The 23,678-nt window shown below is 42.5% G+C and overlaps 1 long non-coding RNA gene across 1 annotated transcript in view; it reads right to left on the reverse strand.

Moving 5' to 3' along the window:
- LOC132482010 (uncharacterized) overlaps window positions 1–3,496 on the reverse strand; it is a 34,922-nt gene extending 31,426 nt beyond the window's left edge. The window contains exon 1 of the long non-coding RNA XR_009530856.1: window positions 3,437–3,496. This is a non-coding gene — a long non-coding RNA (uncharacterized LOC132482010). The remainder of the gene's footprint in view (window positions 1–3,436) is intronic.
- Between the last annotated feature and the right edge of the window lie 20,182 nt (window positions 3,497–23,678).

Consider the following 23,678-nt stretch of genomic DNA (forward strand, 5'->3'; position numbering starts at 1 on the left):
CTTCACTGGTGGCGCAGTGGTTGAGAGTCCGCCTACCGATGCAAGGGACACGGGTTCATGCCCCGGTACGGGAAGATCCCACATGCCGCAGAGTGGCTGGTTCCGTGAGTTATGGCTGCTGGGCCTGCGCGTCCGGAGCCTGTGATCTGCATGGTGAGGGGCCACGGCAGTGAGAGGCACATGTACCACACACACACACAAAAAAAAAGACACAGGCTGGCAATCCTGCACTCCAGCAATATTTACCATAGACAACACTTGGAAGCTACGAAAATGTCCATCAACAGAGGAAAGCACAAAGAAGAAGTGGCCCATGTACACAATGGAATATGACTCCAATAAAAAAATATAAATTCAATTTACAAAACAAACATAAGTAAGGAGACATCAGCTTTTGGGGGTTTATCCGGGCACATTCCACTCTAATTTATAACCGAGGAACACCACTGCCAGGAAGGTCTGTTTCCCTAGTTACCAGATTGGGAAAAGCAGAAATGCTGCCGCCCTCTGGCCGTTACCTGCAACAGCAGCTTTAAAGCCTGTGCTAAGGGTCACTTCATATGCACCAGTACTGGAGGACTGTAAATGAAACCTGCCCTCAAAATGTCTTGAGGGTGGTAATGGCCAAAATATTTCAAAATGTCACACATACTTCAAGAAAACAATTTGAAGGGGTAATCTATACTCACAGTTTGAAGAAAAAAAGGACAAGCGAGAAAGCTCAATTTCAAGGGATTATGAGACACATGCAAATCCAACCACAAGGAGGTATCAGCTCACACTAGTCAGAATAAACATCAGCAAAAAAACTACAAACAGTAAATGCTAAAGGTGTTGTGGAGACGTGCATACCCTCAACTTTAAGTAGGACGTAACCTGGTAAGAGCCACTAATGAGAACAGAATGGAGGTGCCTCTACAAGGTAAACATTTTGCTACCATGTGATCCAGCAGGCCCACTCCTGGGCCTATAAACTAAGAAGACAGAATTGGAAAGACACAGGCAGGCAAATGTGCATTGCCGCTGTATTACAATAGCCAAGACATGGAAGCAACCAAAAAGTCCATCAACACATGAGTGGACAAAGAAGAACTGGTACATGTACAGATGGAATATTAGCCAAAGGAAAAAAGGACACAATGCCATGTGCAGCACCGTAGATGAGTCTAGACGTAATCACACAACTTGTAGTAAGTCACAAAGAGAAAGACACATATCGTATGATATCACTTATAGGTGTTACCTAAAAATTGATAGCAGTGAAGATATTTCCACAGAGAAGGGCAATCACAGATTCATTAAACAAACTTATGGTTCACCAATGGAAAGGTGTGAGGATTGGATACATTAGGACATAGGAGTTAAGAGACATACACAAACACAGGTGAAATATATAACCACCAAAGCCCTAAGGAATACCAAGAGATGACTACTCAACATTCTGTCATAATGTACATGGGAAAAGGATCCCAGGAAGAACAGACATATGTAAATGTGTAAAAGGACCACATCTTACACACTTAGAACAAGCCAAACATTGTAATCAACCTTGCTGTGATAAAAAATAAAAATTAAATTAAAAAAAGAACAAGAAGTAGTGAGACATAAACTTAAGGGGCTTTTTCCTGGCACATTCCATTCTAAATTACAACCCAGAACAGGACTTCCATTGAGGCTCTGTTGCCCTAGTAACCAGATTTGGTAAAGGAGAACTGCAGCCACCTTGTGGCCATCTCACACAACAGCAGCTTTAATCCCAGCGCTAATGGTCAGTTGATATTCAAAATAATTGCAGGCCTGTAAAGGACACCTGCCCTGAAAAAAAATCCTGGGGTCGTATATCGACCAGAAAATTCAAAAGACGTCCACGTTTCAAAACGACAGTTTCAAGAGGCATATTTAATGCACATTTGTCTTCTGTTTCCTTTTCTTTTTTTTGTTAAAAAAACGGGAATGGAAAAAGGCTGAACATCAGGAATTAATAAAGCCATGCAAATCCAGTGTACAAAAACGTTCACCTCACAGCCGTCAGAATGATCATCAGCAAAAAAAAGTCTACAAAGAATAAATGCTGAAGGGGTATTAGAGAACTGCGTACCCTTTAGCTGCTGGTGGGATGTAACCTGGTAACAGCCAGTGGTGAGAACAGAATGGAGGTGCGTTTAAGGGTAAAAATGGAGCTACCATGTGATCTGGTAGGCCCACTCATGGGCCTTTCACCTGAGTAGACCAGAATCAAAAAGACACAGGCTGACAATCCTGCACTGCAGCAACCTGTACCAGAGCCAAGACCTGGAAGAAACCGAAATGTCCATCAACAGAAAAATGCACCAAGAAGAAGTCGTCCATGTACACAATGGAATATTAGCCATGAAAAAGCAGGGAACAGTGCCGTTGGCACCATCATAGAAGGATCTAGAGATAATCACCCAACTTGAAGTAAGAAAGAAACCGAAAGACAGACATCTTATGACATCACTTATAGGTGTTACCTAAACATTGATACCCATGAAATAATTTCCAAGAGACGGACACGCATAGATTCAGAAAACCAATTAATGTTTAACCAAATGGAAAGGAGTAAGGAATGTATGAATTAGGACATGGGGGTTAACAGATATGCACTAAAACATATGAAATATATAATCACAAAGTGCCTATGGAATACAAAGAGAGGTCTACTCAACACTATAACAACATACACGGGAAAGGATCGAAAGAGGAATAGACAGATACATTGATAGGATGAACCAGAAACTGTACACCTAGGAGAATCTACATTTTTATCAAATTTGCTCTGATAATTAATAAAAATTAAATTTAATAAACAAACAACAATTTAGGAGATATAAGCTCTTGGGGGTTTGCGCTGGCACATTCCACTCTAATTTGCAGCTTACTAACACGATTTCCAGAAAAGCTCTGTTGCCCAAAAACCCAGAGTTGGAAATGTAGAAATGCTGCCGCCTTCTGGCCGTTTCCCGCAAGAGCGGCATTAAACCCACAGCTAATGGTCACTTAGCATTCACAAGGACTCAGGGCTGTAAAGGACACCTGCCCTACATAATTGTGCGGAGGTAGGGAATGGCCAAAAAAATTCCAAACTGGCACATTTTTCAAGGAGATAGTATGGAGGGGTAAGTTTTACTCACTCATTTTCAAAAAAGAGGAAAATGGATAAAAGCTCAACATCAGGAATTATTAGACTCATGCGAATCTACCCTCCAAAAAGGTTTCAACTCATACATGTCAACTACCATCAGCAGAAAGTCTACAAAGAATAAACGCTAAAGGGTATTTAGAGAACTGTGTACCCTCTAGCTGCTGGTGAGATGTAAAGCGGTAACAGCCAATAATGAGAACAGAAAGGAGCTGCGTTTAAAAGTAAAAACTGAGCCACCATTCCATTCAGCAGGCCCACCGCTGAGACTCTCACCTGAGAAGTCCAGAGTCGAGAAGGCACAGGCTTCAACAGCTGCACTGCAGGAATTTTCACAATAGCCAAGACACGGAAGCAACCAAAATGTCCATTAGCAGATGAATGGATCAAGAAGAAGTGGTCCATGTACACAATGGAATATTAGCCATGGAAAACAATGAAACACTGCTCTTTGAGGCACCAGAGATGAGCCTAGATATAATCACAGAACATGAGGTAAGTAGGAAAGCAAAAGACATATCCCATGATATCACTTATAGGCGTTATCTAACAACTGACACAAATGAACATATTTCCACAGAGAGGGACACTCACAGGCTTAGAAAACAAACTATGCTTATCTAAAAGGACAGGTGGGGGGAATGGAAAAATTAAGATTAGGGTTACCATACGTGTACAAATACCTATTAAATACATATAACAGAAAGACCGACCATATAGCAAGGGATGTCTATGGAACACTCTGCAATATTTACATGGGAAGTGGCTCTGTACACGAATATATATATATATATATATATATATATATATGTAATCTACAAATGAACCAGATTGTGTACACCTAGGACAAACAATATTCTAATCATTACCCCGATTAAAAAAAATTAGGGCTTCCCTGGTGGCGCAGTGGTTGAGAGTCCGCCTGCCGATGCAGGGGAAACGGGTTCATGCCCCGGTCTGGGAAGATCCCACATGCCGCGGAGAGGCTGGGCCCGTGAGCCATGGCCACTGAGCCTGCGCGTCCGGAGCCTGTGCTCCGCAACGGGAGAGGCCACAACAGTGAGAGGCCCACATACCGCAAAAAAAAAAAAAAAAAAAAAAAAAAAAACAATTAAAACAACGAACAAGAAGTAATGTGACATAAACTCATGGGGGTTTTTCCTGGCACATTCCATTGTAATTTACAACCTAGGAACAGGACTTCCATAAAGGCTCTGCTGCCCTAGTAACCAGATTTGGGAATGGAGAACTGCTGCCGCCTTGTGGCCATTTCCCACAACAGCAGCTTTAACCCCAGTTCTAAAGGTCACTAAATATTCACACTCATTGCAGGCCTGTAAATGACAACTGCCCTCAAAAAAATACTGGGGGGCTTCCCTGTGGCGCAGTGATTGAGACTCCGCCTGCCGGTGCAGGGGATACGGGTTTGTGCCCCGGTCCGGGAGGATCCCACATGCCGCGGAGCGGCTGGGCCCGTGAGCCATGGCTGCTGAGCATGCGCGTCTGGAGCCTTTGCTCTGCAACAGGAGAGGCCACAGCAGTGAGAGGCCCTCGTACCGCAAAAAAAAAAAAAAAAGAAAGAAAAATCCTGTGGTCGAAAATCGACCAAAATATTCAAAAGATGGCAACCTTCCAAGAAGACAATTTCAAGAGATTTATTGTACTCACCGTTTTTTCTGTTTTCGTTTAACAGAAATTTTAAAACTTGTGGAAAAAGCTGAACATTAGGAATAATTAAAGACATGCACATCCAAATTACAAATACCTATCAGCTCACAACAGTCAGAATGGCCATCAGCAAAAATTTTGCAAACAATAAATGCTGAAGGGGTTGTGGAGAAATGCCTACCCTTGGTTCAACGTGGGACATGGTAAGAGCCAGTAATGAAAACACAAAGGAGGTGCCTTGAAAAGGTAAATATTGAGCTACCATTCAATCAAGCATACCCACTGCTGTGCCTATCGCCTGAGAGTATGAGAATCAAAAAGTCACAGGCTGGTCTTCACTGGTGGCGCAGTGGTTGAGTCCGCCTGCCGATGCAGGGGACACGGGTTCGTGTCCCGGTCCAGGAAGATCCCACAGGCCATGGAGCGGCTGATCCCATGAGCTATGGCTGCTGAGCCTGCACATCCGGAGCCTGTGCTCCGCTATGGGAGAGGCCACAGCATTTAGAGGCCCGTGTACCCCCCCCCCAAAAAAAGAAAAAAAATACATGTACCACAATGTTCACTGTAGCACTATTACAATAGCCAGGACATATAAGCAACCTAAATGTCCATCAACAGATGAATATATAAAGACGATGTGGCCCATATATACAATGGAGTATTACTCAGCCATAAAAAGGAACAAAATTGAGTTATTTGTATTGAGGTGGTTGGACCTAGAGTCTGTCACACAGAGTGAATGAAGTAAGTCAGAAAGAGAAAAACAAATACCGTATGCGAACACATATATAAGGAATCTAGAAAAATGGTACTTACGAACCTAGTGACAGGGCAGGAATAAAGACACAGATGTAGAGAACGGACTTAAGGACACAGGGCAGAAGGGGAGACAGGGACGTAGTGAGACAGTAGCACTAACATGTATACACTACCAAATGTAAAAGAGCTAGTGGTAAGCTGCCACATAGCACAGGGAGATCAGCTCGGTGCTTTATGCCCCCCACAGGGGTGGGATAGGGAGTGTGGGATGGCGGCTCAAGAGAGGGGGATATGGGGATATATGTGTACATATAGGTGATTCAGTTTGTTGTAAAGCAGAAACTAATACAGTGTTATAAAGCAATTATACTCCAATAAACATATTTTAAAAACCCACAACATTGTAAATCAACTACACCAGAAAATATTTCTTAAGTGCAAAAGATTTTTTTTACATCTTTATTGCAGTATAATGGCTTTACAGTGGTGTGTTAGTATCTGCTGTATAACAAAGTGAATCAGCTATATGTGTACATATGTCCCCATATCTCTTTCCTATTGCATCTCCCTCCCTCCCACCCTCCCTATCCCACTCCTCTAGGTGGTCACAAAGCACCGAGCTGATCTCCCTGTGCTATGTGGCTGCTTCCCACTAGCTATCTATTTTACTTTTGGTAGTGTATATATGTCCATGCCACTCTCTCGCTTCATCACAGCTTACCCTTCCCCCTCCCCATATCCTCAAGTCCATTCTCTAGTAGGTCTGTGTCTTTATTCCTGTCTTAGCCCTAGGTTCTTCATGACATTTTTTCCCTTAAATTCCATATATATGTGTTAGCATACAGTATTTGTCTTTCTCTTTCTGACTTACTTCACTCTGTATGACAGACTCTAGGTCCATCCACCTCATTACAAACAGATCAATTTCGTTTCTTTTTATGGCTGAGTAATATTCCATTATATATATGTGCCACATCTTCTTTATCCATTCATCCGATGATGGACACTTAGGTTGTTTCCATCTCTGGGCTATTGTAAATAGAGCTGCAATGAACATTTTGGTACATGACTCTTTCTGAATTATGGTTTTCTCAGGCTATATGCCCAGTAGTGGGATTGCTGGGTCGTATGGTAGTTCTATTTGTAGTTTTTTAAGGAATTTCCATACTGTTCTCCGTAGTGGCTGTACCAATTCACATTCCCACCAGCAGCGCAAGAGTGTTCCCTTTTCTCCACACCCTCTGCAGCATTTACTGCTTCTAGATTTTTTGATGATGGCCATTCTGACTGGTGTGAGATGATATCTCACTGTAGTTTTGATTTGCATTTCTCTAATTATTAATGATGTTGAGCATTCTTTCATGTGTTTGTTGGCAGTTTGTACATCTTCTTTGGAGAAATGTCTACTTAGGTCTTCTGCCCATTTTTTTTAATGTAAGTTTTGTGTGTGTGTACCACAGGTTCAATATATATGAATTATGTCAAATTGATTACACTGTTTTTCAAAATAAAGAATTTTTGATATTCTACATCAGCTTCATAATATAAATGCAGAAAAACTATATTATTTTTTTCTAAAGTTCAGAAATAGCCATTTTGCTCATTCGGTATACTATAAACCACTAACTGTTAAAAAGGGATTCATGACCTCTTCCTTCCAAAGAAATATTTCTGCACTCACACAAGTTTAATAGAATGTTCCGCCATGAACTGACTTCCCACCTTAGAGATACAAGATTTGCATTCTGAAATCTCTTTCTTGCAAAAATGTCCAATTAGCATCCTAGCATTACAGAAGAGAAATGCTTTTTTCCAGATCTCAAATTCCATACAACTTTATCAAGACATCATGTATGTTTTTTTCACACACACATACTGTATTTTATTTTACAAAAGATAAATCAACTGACACCAAGCATTGTAAATGGTTGACCACAACAAGAGCAACAATGATTGCAATTACCAAACACGAAGCACACTCACACTATGTCATAATATTGACATTCAGTCCAGGAATCCTCCACTGTAACAGCTCCTTTACTTTGCAGTGAAAGACATCATGTATTTTTAAATTATCAGCACTCACCTCAGATCTTCAAAAATCAACAAAAACATAATTTTGTGTTCTCTTTCATTTATTCTGGTTCTACGTGGTCATTTCTAAACGAAAGTATTTAAGTATGTTAACGTCATCTTATAACATCATATTTCAAATGACTACCGTCTCTCCAAAGATGAAATATGAGGAACTCATAATTAGGCAATCCAAAGTATTACTCTCTGAATCTGTATTACCCTTCTGCTGAACTCCACACTGTTCATTATTCTCGGAGAATATTCTTTTCCTTGTATGGTCATCACATGCTCTTTCATTTCATGAAGTGCTTTCCTACAATTTTATACCTAGTTTATTTCTGAGAATATGCATTATTTCAGATTGATATTTATAGACACAAAGACTTCTCTATAATTCCCTGAGAGTTTCAAGAACTCCTTCTCTCTTTTTTAATACCTAGATTCTGAAGCTCTCCACAAAGCATTACTAAAATTGCATTTACATAAGTATCTACATATTAATCACACATTAATGCATTTACAATTGTATTATGCTTTATTGCTAATTTTGGAGCATAAATGTAGCTGTCTTATTTACCACCCTCTTGAAAATCACTTTAATATTTGCACTTAGGACTTGAAAGAGAATGGATAAATAAAAACGTGAACTATAAGCAAATACAATTTATATATTTCTCATAAAATTAGGTGATTATCTAACCTTTATCCAGAGAAAAGAAGAGCCCAGATACTCTGGAGGCATGATACTCGAGAATGTGTGGTCTTCCAGCAGGAAAACATGCAGTAATCCATGTGGCAGAGTTTACCTGTGACCAGCTGGGGTTAGTGACCTATGCATTCCTTACATGCAACATATCAGGAGTGGAAAAAGGGAATTTGTCAGTTGTGGCAATAAGTATAATGAAGATTTGTAGCAGGTCATGCTCATATATTCAACACAGGTACAATCAAAATTTTGCTCAATTCTGGTACATCTACATCTGTATCTGTTACCTTGCCTTTAACGAGGAAATGTCAGAACTGACTTACCAAAAAAAGTGTTTTGTTTGTTTGTTTGTTTTAATTACAGTCACGGTGAGTAAGACATAGCTCAGAACAGCTAATGTGACTTAGTGGTTCTCTCATCAGGAAATACAGTTTCTACTTCCCTGTTTATTCTCCACATCCTGTAGTAAGTTAAGTTTCAGTGAAAGATAAATCTACAGGGTGAAAAAGAAAAGAAAACTTACATGTGTTGATAAGATCATTCTGACAGGTTTTACCACGTATGTCAGTGTTTCTGGGGATGGACACAAGCCAGAGCTCCCTACTGACATTTTCACTGATGTCATTCCCCTTGATCCTCAATTTGTAAGCGGATAAAAATGTTTTCTATGTTTTCTTCTTTAAGAAATTAAATAAAGAATGCTTTCTAGACATGATCCTCTAATGATTTTCAGTCAGTGGTCATCAAGAGAGGAAAAGCACAGAATCTCATCCCCACAGAAGGGTGACATTCAGTCAGGTAAGAAAATTCTCCCCAAAATCAGAGCTTCATCTTTAACATGCAATCAGAGGCTTTCACAGGTTCTTCATCACTCTGCATTCAGCCCTACCATATGGGATTGGCTCTGAGAATCTCCCATCAGACGACTGACAAACATGTCATAGTACACTGATCTCGTACCGGATCCCGCCTCTCTTAATGATCTCCCGCAGGGACATTGCAATATTCTAGGATATTTCCTGGAGCCCTCTACTCTATACAGGTACACTTCCAAGTAGAAACAGAAGCTTTGATTCTCACTGGGACCCCTGCTCTGTCCCACCAACCTCTCTAGAAATATGATGTTCTAATCTCTCCTGAGCAGAACATTTCAAGGTCTCTCCCTGTGCTAATTTCCTAAAGGCAAAAGAGAAACAAGAAAGAGCAAACTATGCAGGGAGCAATATATAAGATTCCTTTACTTAATGTATTTATCTGATATACCCAAATATTGAGAAATATAGATTCATTTCATAACGGTCAAGAAAAGAGGAGGAGGAACCTCCATGCCAACAGTAGATATAAAATGGAATCAATATTGCATAAGCTCCAGCTTAAGCTTGGCTACGAGGTACTAACTCTTCTCATAAAGAAGCAATAGTTCTCCATCATTTGAAGCACACTGAGGACTCAGACAGCTGGACACTGTGGGTGTAGTCTCCTCACTCGAATTCTGTACCTGCGTCACAGAGCAATGACATATTCCCAAAGATTTATTAAGGATGAGGTGGGGAGCCGAAATAAGAAAGATGAGTCCACAGTCTGCCCTACCACCTGTTCTGCTGGATATTACCACCATCTTGGCCCAATAGGACCTTCCCACTTTTCTCTGGGCCTCCCTACTTTCCACCTCCATCCTCTCATTATATCTTACCTACACTTGGAAACGACTCTAGTTTTTCCACTTACCTTTATCAACAAGTAATCCAAAGAGCAACTTTGTATATAACTCCTTAGAAACCTCAGGTCTGACTCAGTAATACATGACCTTCAAAGTCCAAAGTTTTCCTAATTCCCTTTATTATTTTTTTCTAAGTTCCATGGACTTACACTCTCAGGACCTTCACTGTTCTCAGGTTCGTCTTCCCTGCAAAATCTGTCAACCTAGACATAGACTTAAGTACCACCCACTAATTATCTCCTAGGGAATCCAGTTTTTCAAAAAGCCTCAGCAAGCCTTATGGACTTTATTAAAGACTCTTTAAGATAACCCATGGGAGATAGCAGTACACCCACAGATATCTATTTAATACACCCTCAGAGGAATTTTTTATTTTTTTATAAAGTCTCTTCTGTCCAATGAAGACTCTCAGCTCTTCTCCAAAATATGCAGTGTCTCACCCTTCTGATTACTCTCTGCTCCATCCGAGGGCCACTCCCTTTCCTGATATTACATTCTTTCCCAATTTTGTATGTTAGTAAAATCAAATAACATAAAGTATAACATGTTAATTATTATAAACTGCACCGTTCAGTGATATTAAATACATTCATATTATTGGGCCATGAACATCACCATTTATCTTTCTAATTCTTTTCTACGTTTTAAAACTGTAACTCTACATCCTTTACACATAACTTTCCTTTTTGTTCCATAACCACCTGAAAAGCATCATTACCCTCCCAATTTCTATGGTTTGACTACACTAAGTACCCCATATAATTGAAATAAGTACTTGTATTGTTATGACTCACTAAAAGTCACAAAAATGGCTTTTTGGTAGCTAAATTTCCTCAAGATCCCTCCATGTTGTAGCATATTCCTGGATCTTTTCCTTCTTAAGACTGAATAATATTGTATTATATGGGTATACCACATTTTGTTTATCCAGGAACTAGTGGATGAACACTTAGGTTGCTTTCATATTTTAGCTATTGTGATTATTACTGCTATAAACACTGGAGTACAAATGTTTCTTTAAGACCCTGATTTCAATTCCTTTGGGTATACCTCATAGTACAATTCCTGGATCATGTAGTAATTCTATTTTTCAATATCTGAAAAACTGCCATACTCTTTTACAAAGCAGCTGTATCATTCTACATTCCCACTGACAAAGAATAATGCTTCCAACTCCCTCACATCCTCACTAATACTTGTTTTCTGCTTGTGTATGTGAGTGTGTGCTTGTGTGTGTATGCATGCACACAAATATATAAACATGCATTTAGTGACACGGAGCATCTATTCAAGTGCTTAGTCATATGTACATCTTTTTTTTATTTTTGCGGTACGCAGGCCTCTCACTGCTGTGGCCTCTCCCGGTGCGGAGCACAGAATCCAGACGCACAGGCTCAGCGGCCGTGGCTCACGGGCCCAGCCGCTCCGCGGCACGTGGGATCTTCCTGGACTGGGGCACGAATCCGTGTCCCCTGCATCGGCAAGCGGACTCTCAACCACTGCGCCACCAGGGAAGCCCTGTACATCTTTTTGAAGAACCATCTATTCAAGTCTTTTATCCACTTTTGAATCAGGGTGTTTGCTTTTTGTTGAGTTGTAGGAGTTCTCTGTATATTCTGAATAGAAATCTCTTGTCAGATAGATGGCTTTCAAATATTTTCTCCCATCTTGTGGGTTGCCATTTTATTCTGTTTACATTTCTTTGATACACATTTTTTAATTATGTACTGCAAATTGTTTATTTTTTTGTTAGCTGTACCTTTGTTGTTCCTTCGTTTCATATTGAGGAAAACACTGCCAAATCCAATGTCATGAAGCTCTTGTCCTGTGTCTTCTTCTAAGACTTTTTATTTTATAAGGTCTTATATTTAGTTTCTTGATACATTTTCATTAATTTTTGCATATGATGTTAGGTAAGGGTCCATCTTCCTTCTTTTGCATGTTGACAACAAGACTTCTCAGCACCATTTGTTGAAAATACTATCCTTTCTACTTTGAAAAGTCTTGGAAACTTGTCAAAAATCATTTGGCCATATATCAGGGTTTATTTCTGGGTGTTCTATTCTATTCTATTGGTCTTGAATAAGGGAGAAAATAGTATAACCTATCCAGGTTGATGAAAAACATGAAGAAAGACCAGGACTGAGAATTAGGAGGGCAATATAAAACAGCAGGGAGTAAAAGACAGTGTGAGACAAGATCTTGTATTTGCAAGTTCATGGAAATATGATCATGTTAAACCACTAAATACCTGACTTTGAACAATACGGTAAATGTGCTAGCAAGAAACATAGCACTTACTCATCTCTGGGAAATACAGTATGGGCATAAAGATAAACTACACACAAATATATTAAAAAGGGAAGGGTTTTCATGGTGTGAGAATACTGTGGGATTTGAAATACAATTTACTTCTGTTCTACCATTCTCTCTAAAATTTATCAAAGTGTATATAAAAGCAATTCCAATGCTGGTAATGTGCTTGACAGGTTTATATATGAACTTCAGCAGACCAGTAAATGTACATTCATAGTAGGACTGTTCCCTGATCCAAAAAACAAAACACAAAAACTGCAAAGACTAGAGTTCACTTTGTCAACACACATACAGATGCAGTGATGGTTAACGGTCCAAAAACAGAAGGTGAGCATGGGTGCAAGAGGTTAATCCCCAGGCTGGGGTGGGGTGCAGAGTTTGAGGGTAACACAGGTAGAAAAGGCTTTTGTCCTATCCTTGATTTTTGAGGTATGGAAATTCACAGGTCACTACCTTCATTTCAAAATGAATGAATGCACTATTCAATTTTTTAAAACAGGAGAAGTAAACATGAGTGATAATAGATTTCAAACTGTCATTAATCAAGTAAGATACTAAGAAAAATTAAATAATATGATTTAAGAATGAAGTGGAGAGATTGTCCAAGATGGTAGCATTCAAATACCCAGAGCTTGATGCCTCTCATGGGCACACCAAAGTCACAACTGTTTACAGAACAGCAGTTGATGAAAAAGGCCGGGACCTACCATAAAAGATGTCTTAGAGCTAAAGATATAAGGAAGGCACCTCGGCAAGACAAGAAGGAAGGGCAAAATCTCAATAGAGTCAAGACCCATACCACCAAGTGGGTGGCCCACAAATGGGAGAATAATTACAATTTCTGAGGTGCTCCCAGGTAGCAAGGGGTATGAACAGAACATCAGGCTCCCAAGCCCAGGGATCCTGTGCTAGAAAGAAGAGTTCCTAGAAAGTTGGGCTTTGAAGACCAGTAGTGCTTATTTTCCAGAGAGCCAGAGGGTTGTGGGAAATAGAGATTCCACACTTAGAAGATGCTCACAGGGCTTCCCGGGTGGCGCAGTGGTTGAGAGTCCGCCTGCCGATGCAGGGGACACGGGTTCGTGCCCCGGTCCGGGAGGATCCCACATGCCGTGGAGCAGCTGGGCCCGTGAGCCATGGCCACTGAGCCTGCGTGTCTGGAGCCCGTGCTCCACAACGGGAGAGGCCACAATGGTGAGAGGCCCGCGTACGGCAAAAAAAAACATGCTCACAAAATCCCACATGACCCGAGAATCAGAACAGAAGCAGTCATTTGAAAGGATCCTGGGTCACACCAACCTCCTGATCTTGGAGAGTGTCCCAGAGAGGCAAGAGGCAACTACAGCACAGCCTCAGGGTCATAGACACTGGCAGCAGCCACTTGGGGGAGCTCCTTCTACCTCGTGGCCACTGGTACCAGCAAGCATAATTTCAGATTCCTCCCTCTATCGTTTTAGCCTCAGGACTTGGCCTACCCACTTCCACCAGACTATAGACACAAGTACTAGGATGCTGCAGGCCAAACAACTAACTGAGCAGGGGCATAGCCCCATCCACCAGCAAACAGGCTGCCTTCAGACCCTCTCAATGCACAGCTGACCCTGCACATGGGCTCAGCCACCAAAAGCCCCAGGACCAGCCTCCACACCTCAATGGACTGGCACCAGCCCCAGAGTCCCTGGCCCCTCTGACAAGTGAGCCTGCTCTGGCCTTGGAATCAGCCTCACCGTTGGCAGGTGATTACTGCACAGGGACTGGATGGAGCTCGGACTTACCCAACAGCAAACCTGCTCTAGCAGTGGGATCAGCCTCATACACCAACAGGCACACACCAGCTCCAGGAATACCTCAGCCCAGCAGCGTGTGTGACCAGAACACTGACTTGCAGGCCAGAAGCAGCCCCATGGACTCAGCTGGGTCTTGACGCTGCCCATCACAATGCCAATACAAGATTAGGGATACCCCAGACCCTGCAGATAGCTGTGTCAGAAACAGTGATCCACACCAACTCTGCGACTCCTGGGTCCTGCAGCCAGAACTCAGGACCTGTGTCTTCCTACCAGTAGCCAGCATAGCCCCAGGACCAGTGACTGGGCACTAGCCCTGATATCACCTGGACTGCAGTTCTACCCATAAGTGAACCAGCACTAGATTTGGTGTCCCCCACAGTTGTGCAGCCAGCTGCCTTATGATTGAGCCTCACCAAGCAGCACAGACAGCCTCCACACAAGGCAGAGTCTGGCAAACAAGCACTCTGGGGGCAGCCAAGCCTACCAGACCACCCACAGTAGTCAGCCCACCACAGCAGAAGAGCCCAAGCAGCCCACATAGGGGATACACCTAGAACATATAGTTCTAGTGACCAGGGGACAGTGGGCTGCTGGGACACATAGGACCTCTCCTACAAAAGGCCGCTTCTCCAAGGTCAGGAAATGTAATGAACCTACTACATACATAAGAATAAAAACAGCAAGTTAAGAAAAATGAGGTGACACAGAAACACGACCCAAATGAAGGAACAAGCTAAGAACTCAGGAGGACATCTAAGTGAAGTGGAGACAGCCAGTCTCCTCAACAGAGAGTTCAAGGTAATGACTATAAAGATGATCAAAGAACTCAGGAGAAGAATGGACAACCAGAGCAAGAAGTTAGAATTTTTTAAAAATGAGTCAGACCATTAAAGAACAGCAAAACAGAGATGAGAAATACAATAACTGAAATGAAAAATACACTAAAAGGAAACTACTGTAGACTAAATGATACAGAGGAATGAATCAGAAAACTGAAGGACAAAGTACCGGCAATCACTGAAGATGAACGGTAAAACAATAGATTAAAGGGAAATGAGGAAAGTTGAACAGACTTGTGAAACAACATCAAGTGTACTAATATTTGCATTATACTGGTCCCAGAAAAAAAGGAAAGAGAAAGCAGTGTAGAACGTACCTGAAGACATAAGAGCTGAACACTTCCATAACCTGGGAAAGAAAACAGACATCCAAGTCCAGTAAACACAGTAAGGCCGAAACAGGATCAACCCAAAGAGGACCACACCAAGACTCATTGTAATTAAAATGGCAAAAAATAAAGATAAAAAGACACTATTAAAGGGAGCAAAGGAAAAGCAACAAGTTACAAACATGGGAACTTGCATAAAGTTATCAGCTGAATTTTCAGGATAACCTCTGCATGCCAGAAGGGAGTGGCATGGTATATTTAAAGTCATGAAAGGGAAAAGCCTATAACCAAAAATACTCTACCCAGCAAGGCTCTCCTTCAGATTTGATGGTGAGATCTAAAGTTTTACAGAGAAGCAAAACTAAAAGAGCTCAGCATCGCCAAACCAGCTTTATGAGAAATCTTAAAGGGGCTTTTCTCAGTGAAAAAGAAAAGGCCACGACTGAAACATAAAAATTAGGAAAGGAAACTTACTAAAGGAAGAACCTCATTGAATAAGGCAAATATTCAACAAAGGCAGTAAATCAACCATGTACACAGCTAATAGGAAGGATGAAAGAAAACAGTAATAAAATCATCTATATTCACAATAAGAAGTTAAGGGACACACAAAACAAGTAGATGTAAACTATAAGGTCAAATTCAGTAACTGTGGGGGAGCAGAGTAGCAATGCAGGGTTGTTAGTGTCCACGTGAAACTAAGAGCTCAGCAACTTAAATAATCTCACACACACACACACACACACACACACACACACACACACACACACAACTGAAAGAAATCCTAACATAATATTAAAGATAGTCCTCACATCACAGATGAAGGGAATAAAAGGGGAAGAAAGGAACACTGAAGAAATTAAAGAGGGATTCTAAAAGTACCCAAGACAAATGAAAATGAACACACAATGATCCAAAATCGATGGGACACAGCCAACGCAGTTCACAGGGGGAAGTTATAGTGATACAAGCTTATTCTTCGGAAACAAGAAAAATATCTAATAAACAACCTAACGTTACACCTGAAGGAATTAGAAAAAGAAGAAAAAACAAAACTCAAAGCTGTCAGAAAGAAAAAAATTAAGAAAACAATACTATATGCAATCACACTAAAAAGAATAAGATACCTAGGAACAAACACACCTAAGCAGGAAAAAGACATGTACTCAGAAATCTATCAGCCATTGGTGGAAGAAATTGAAGGCAGCAGAAAAAGATGGGAAAATATAGCAGGTGCATGGACTGGAAGAATTAATACTGTTAAAATAACCATACTACCAAAGACAATCTACAGATTTAATGCAATCCCTATCAGAATACCAAAGCATTTTCACAGAACTTGAAAAAGTAATTTTAAAATTTGTATAGAAACACAAAGACCCCAAATAGACAAACAATCTTGAGAAAGAACAGAGCTGGAGGCATCATGCACCTTGACTTCAGATTATACTTCAAAGTGACAGAAATCAAAGAGAATCGTACTGGAGCAAAAACAGACACAAAGATCACTGGAACAGGATAGAGATCCCAGAAATAAGCCCACACACTTATATTTAATTGATTTATGACAAAGCAGGCAATATGGAGAAAAAACTGTCTCTTCATTAAGTGGTACTGGGAAAACTGGTCAGCTACATGGAAAAGAATAAAACTAGAGCATTTTAGCACACCATATATAAAATAAACGCAAAACTGAATAAAGACCTAAACGTAGGACCATAAAATCCCTAGAGGAAAACACAGAACATTCTTCAACATAAATGATAGCAACAGTTTTAGGTTCAGTCTACTAAGGCAAATGAAACAAAAGCAAAAATAAACAAATAGGACTTCACTAAACTTAAAAGATTTTGCACAGCAAAGGAAACCAAAGACAACCTGCTGAAGGAGAGACAATATTTGCACATGATAAGAAGTTAACACCAAAAAGATGACCAAGCAAGGGTTCATATCTAAACTACAGAAACAGCACATACATCTCAATATCAGAACAACACCCAAAATCCTTTTTAAAAAAATGAGAAGACCTAAATAGATATTTTTCCAAGGAAAAAATACACATAGACAGCCAGAGCTCACAAAGATGCTAAACATAGCTAATCGGCAATAAAATGCAAATCAAAACAATGAGATATATCACCTCAGTCTTGTCAGAATGGCTGTCATCAAAAAGGTCACAAATAACAAAGGTTAGTGAGGATGTGGAGAAAGGGAAACTCTTGTAAACTCTTGATGTGAATGTGAAGTAGTGCAGCTACTGTGGAAAGCAGAATGGAAGTTCCACAAAAAAACTAAAAATAGAACTACCATAATATCCAGCAATTTCACTCTTGGGTATATCAGAAGAAAACAAAAACACTATTTCAAAAACATAACTGCACACCAATGTTCATAACAGTGTTATTTGCCATAGCCAAGATGTAGAGTCAAACTAAGTGTTCATCAATAGGTTAGGGGATAAAAATGATTTTTTATGGTGACTTCAGCAAAAAATGAGATTTTGACATTTGCAAGAACATGGATGGACTTGGAGGGTATTGTGCTTAGTAAAATAAGCCGCAGAGAAAACAAGCCTGGTAGGTTATCACTTACACGTGGCATCTAAACAACTGAATACAACAACAACAACAACAAAACAGACTCACAGATTAAAGAACAGACTAGTGGTTACCAGCAGGGAGAGACAGGGTGGAGGAGCAAAATAGTGGTAGGAGATTCTGAGGAAGAATCCACTTTGTATAAAATCAATCATCTACAGTGACGTACTGTATAGCATGGAGAATAGAGCCACTCTTTTAAAATAAGTATAAATGGAGAACAACCTAAACATTTAAGAATCACTATGTTGTACCTCTGAAACTAATATAATAATGTAAATTAACTATAGATCAATAAAATATAAAGTAAGAAACAATAAAGGGGAGACTGATTATTAGATAGAAATCAATTAAATAAACACAGGTTTTGGAAATCAAGGAATTAAAAAACAACATGTAAGACACAACATTGACACTTAAAGTGTACGATCTATTCATTTAAGTGGTGAAAAATGGTACCCATTCTCACAATTTTGTATATCTAGGATAAATTATTATATACAAAAATATGTTACAGGGCTTCCCTGGTGGCGCAGTGGTTGAGAGTCCGCCTGCCGATGCAGGGGACACGGGTTCGTGCCCCGGTCCAGGAAGATCCCACGTGCCGCAGAGCGGCTGGGCCCGTGAGCCGTGGCCGCTGAGCCTGCACGTCTGGAGCCTGTGCTCCGCAACGGGAGAGGCCACAACAGTGAGAGGCCCGCGTACCGCAAAAACAAAACAAAACAAAACAAAATGTTACAAATATTCACTCAAAAAGAAAGAGAAAATTTGGATTAACCAACTTTAGTGTAGAAATTTAATATCAAAGACTCTATCTAAAATTGATTTGAATAAGTTCTGTCAACATTGAATAAGTTCTGTTAGCCACTTCTAGTCTCTTTGTGATGTAAAATCTTTTAAAGCATAAAAATCAGCCTTTCTACATTATTCCATTAGACAAACACAGAAGTTAAAAGAAATGAGAAGACAGAACAATCAACCAGGAAGGTGAATTTACTGAGAAACAGTCATTCGTTCTCCCTCCTCCTTTTCTTTTCCTCCTTTTCCAGGTCTCTTTTGGTTCCAATCAAGAGAAGTCTTGAGAATTCTGAGAATATTTCTTTGAGGGCTTCAAATCACCATACCTACGTCCTGTGCCACAAGTACACACACGGGAATGAAAATAAACCTCTGCTATCTACTCATGTAGGAGGGATTCACGCAAAATAAACTCCTACACGGAGACCAACAGGTGAGTTTTCTACCTGTTCTTTATAATGTCCTTCCATTACAGTAAATCCCACACATTATGAGGCAGAAGGGGTTATGTGAGCTCTTCCTTGAATTCAAAAAACTTGCATTCATTTCAAGTACCTGGTGATCATAGGGTACAGCCAGGGAAGGTGCCATCCCCCTTGGGGGGGCGGTGAATGGGCTCCCGCAACCATGCACCTCCTGATGTACAGATTCTGGAGAAACAAAGGGCGGTCACACCGCAGTCAGCCTGTCAGGCTCTCGGGCCACTGGGCAACCCCACCAGCCTGGAAGTGCCCCATCAGTTGCTGAAAGCAAAACTCTGTCCCCCCTGTGAAGCCAGGCAATTTGGGCCAGAGAGTCAGAGGAGACCGGTAATCAACTCCTCCTCTCTGCTCACCTCCTTGGGGTTACAGCAAGCCCATCTCCAAACCCACCTCTGATCCTGGAGTGCCAAAGTGGGAGTGCAGGTGGGCTCTGCCGGTGCTTCAGCGCCCTCTGGGAAGCCCCATAGTTTGAATACGATTTGAGTTTGATCCTGTGAAACCATCAGAACTTCCCAGCAGCAATAAATGAGGAGATTCTGGCCTTTATTAGTACGCACGGTGAACACGGTTGTCCTGGCTGTACTTGCCAACCCTCCTGTTTTACCTACCTACTTTTATCCACCTTCCTCCCTGGGAGTACCCTTGACCAACCCTGAGCTCAGACTCCTGACCTACTACAGAGACTTTGTCAGTCTTTCTTTAAAAATGGACAGGTAGGGCTTCCCTGGTGGCGCAGTGGTTGAGAGTCCGTCTGCAATGCGGGTGACACGGGATCATGCCCCGGTCCGGGAAGATCCCACGTGCCGCGGAGCGGCTGGGCCCGTGAGCCATGGCCGCTGAGCCTGCGTGTCCGGAGCCTGTGCTCCGCAACAGGAGAGGCCACAACAGTGAGAGGCCCGCTTACCACCACCCCCCCAAAAACAACGACAGGTAATAAGATGAATTTAACCTAGAAGCAGAAGCTCAGTAAGGGGTATAAAACCATCAGAAGTTATCTAATCACAGCCACAGCCATCCAGGGCTCTTGTCTTATCTGCTGGGACATAAGAATGGGACCTTCCTAAACTTGAAGGGCATCCAATCAAATAAGTAATGGTGTCGCTCACCTCTGGCTCTTGGAGGGATTGCTAGGCAGTCTACCCAGGGTATAGTAACTGCAAAACACTGTCATAGTTTGGAAACACCTATGTTCCAGGAAAGCTTTTTGGGGTGCGTGGGGAAGGTTTCTTTTTGACATCAAGCAAAAAATAAATCACCAAGCTCTTTGTGCACAGGGGTTCTTAGGAGGGAAGGAGAAGGAAGGAATGGGCAGAAAAGACGATCTCCTCTGAAGTGACGGTCATCTTTCCAAAAGAAAAGGATTTAGTCTCAGTTTAAGGAAAACACTTTTAAATAGCTGGGACAGCTCCAAACTGCAGTTTAGGGAATGAGTGCTTCAAACGAACAGTGCTTTAAAAGTCCTGGCAAGGCAGCAAGAAGATGAAGAGTTGGTTTTGCATAGTTCTGAACACAGGAGTAAAGAAACAGAGGCATCTCTGACTAAACGGCCCTGAGATCCTACGGCATCGATGGGTCAGGTGCAGGGGGCAGGGGGTGTGGGGGGCGATATTTCTCTCTCAACGTCTCCCAGGGCAGCCACCCCTCCCTACCCCACCCCCCTACTCCCTTCACCCTTCCTCCCTCCACTGTTGGGTCCTCAGGGACAGCACTTCTTAAGCTGGAGCGCTCAGGCACCATCTCTGCAGTCTGGATCCTCCCTGGAGCCTGACAAGGTCTGGGCCAGGAAGCCAGGTCTGCAAGCCCGCTGGGGTGCAGTCGGACCTGGAGGCCTGGAGGGGAACTGGAGCCCTGAAGCCCACTCACGTCCTTGAAGCGCGGGGAGGAACACGTCCTCCTAACAGTACTTCTCAAGGCTCACTGTGCTCCCCACCCGACGGTGATCCATACTCACTTGAGGCAGCAAGGACTGCCTCTAACTGGCCCCCTCGATTCCGCCTTAAGGGTCCTCGCACATATGTGAGAGCGCAGGCCCCGGATCTCTTTAGTCAGCTGAGGCCAGTGCTGCCGGGGTCCCTCCAGTCCCATCCCCCAGCCCCTCCCTCTGGGACTGTATCTAATAGAAGAAAGAGCACAGAGGAATTGGATGAATCAAGGGACCTGGGAGCCTGGGTATGAGTTTGAAGACCGAGAACCTAAGGCACAGTTACATATTATTGGAGACTCTTGTGGGGTGTGTGGGGGGAGGTGAGGAGGCTGAGAGGCTGAGTCGCCCTGGTGAGTCCAGTCCCAGGACACCACACAGCCCCGCCCCCACTTCCCTGCCATCAGACAAGGGGTGCCGCAACTCCAGCCGGGTCTCTGCAATTCCCCCTCCCTGATTCTCCTCCAGAAGAGCAGGTGGCCCCCCACTGAGGGCAGCGGCAGGACAACGGACCAAGTCCCCCTGCACTAGGGCGCTACTGGAAGCTCTTCCTGAACAGCAGTGCTGGCTTGGAGCGAACCCGTGCACCGCCAAAGTTGGTCTCGTCCTGCAGCTGAGGGACGCAGGGTTTAAGTCAGCTGCCCTGGCTTTAAATCAATCAGCCCCCCCTTTAAGTCAGGTGACCCGACTTTAAATCACTGTGTGCCCCTCAAGCCTGCAACTTCAAAAGTTGGGAACTTCACTTTGATCCCAGCCCCTCACATAGCTGAATGCACACTGTAGTCACCCCCAAGCCTGGCTTAGAGGCAGGATATAAGGTAAGGGGATGGGCGTGCCCTCATGGTGATGAGAGTGTACTTCATGTACCAGAAGGATCTAGGTACTCTGGGGTACAGCAAGCAGTGCACGATGCAGCAGTTCCCTGGCAAAGCTGGTGATGCACAGGGAGAACAGGCACACCCATGCGTGCAGAGGTTCCAGGACGGGAGCTGGGGCACAGCCAGCCAGGAGGGTGTGAAAGTGGAGGATCTGAGCCTTTTGAGAAAGGCAGACACAGAGGATGGATGAGAAACAAAGACCAGATGAAATATGGAGTTGAAAAACACACGCTGCTCTTGAAATTGGGGTGGGGGCACCCCAGATTTGAGTCTTCTTACTCCCCTGTTGCTAGTGCTTTGGCATTTGCCCAGTTACTTAAAAAATGTGACTGGTAATATCTAACCCATAGAATACTTTATTTGTAGTGGTATTGCGAGTTAATGTTTCCATAGTGGAATAATCTTTTCTACAAGAAAAATGTACACTATCTGAAATAAATTAAACCCCCTCTTTAAAAGGTACTATATCGGACTTGCCTGGTGGCGCAGTGGTTAAGAATCTGCCTGCCAACGCAGGGGACATGGGTTCGAGTCCTGGTCAGGGAAGATCGCACATGCCGCGGAGCAGCTATGCCCATGCGCCACAACTACTGAAGCCCATGCGCCTAGAGCCGGTGCTCCACAACAAGCGCAGCAAGAGAAGGCACCACAATGAGAAGCCCACGCACCCCAACAAAGAGTAGCCCCCACTCACCGCAACTAGAGAAAGCCCGCGCATAGCAACGAAGACCCAATGCAGTTAAAAATTAATTAATTAATTTTTTTAAGTACTATATCCTTCTGTACAACTTCTCTGGAAAGAACAGAAAGATGGCATGGGAGAGTGAGAAAGACCCATATTTAGTGCACATTTTTCATGCAGGTGCTCTGCTGGCTCAGATACATTTATCCCCACTATACAAAGGAGGAAATAAGCTCAGAGAGGTTTAGTAATTTTCCCAAAGCCAAACAGCTACTGAGTGGCAGAACCAGGATCTGAACCAAGTCTGTTACCTTCAAAGCCTAAGTCCTCATCACAACAAAACTCAATTAATATTTACATTTATCGAATTACACTGCAACCTGGGGAGTTCTTGGCACAATGCTGAATAAGAGTGAGAAAGAAAGAAATAGCATTGTTCCTACAGTCAACCAAAATTTTTGGAGCAGCTGCTAGATGCCTGGCCCTTTTTGGGGTTCAGCAGTGATCAAGACAGGAAGAGTCCTGCTTTCATGAACCATGTTGTGGGGAGGAGAGACAGGTGCAACTTAGGTGAGAGATTTCACCTTGCTGGGCCTCTGTTTTCTCATCTGGAAAATGGGATGGGTGTTCCTCATTTTCTCGGATTGTCCAGCCCTCACATTCTCTGATTCCATAAGAAGCATTTGTTTTCCTGCTTCTCTAAAATTCATTCAGGCCGTGAGCCGTGATGAATGTTGTTAGCTGCTCCCCAAATCACTCTATTTCCACCCATTTCCTGTGATCAGGTCTTTCCCCCAACATGACTCACAATCAATCAAGTCACAGAAGCTAAGGGGCACCCAGCAGAAGAATTCCAGCCCTGGCTTCTCAGGAGCTGTGCAGTCTACCTGGCCAGGTAAACTTAACTCACCTGGGACAAGGTGGCCATCCCTGGTTTCGCATCATCATGATCTCAGGCAC

The sequence above is a fragment of the Mesoplodon densirostris genome, chromosome X (genome assembly GCF_025265405.1).
Source record: "Mesoplodon densirostris isolate mMesDen1 chromosome X, mMesDen1 primary haplotype, whole genome shotgun sequence".
NCBI classification, from domain to species: Eukaryota; Metazoa; Chordata; class Mammalia; order Artiodactyla; family Ziphiidae; genus Mesoplodon; species Mesoplodon densirostris.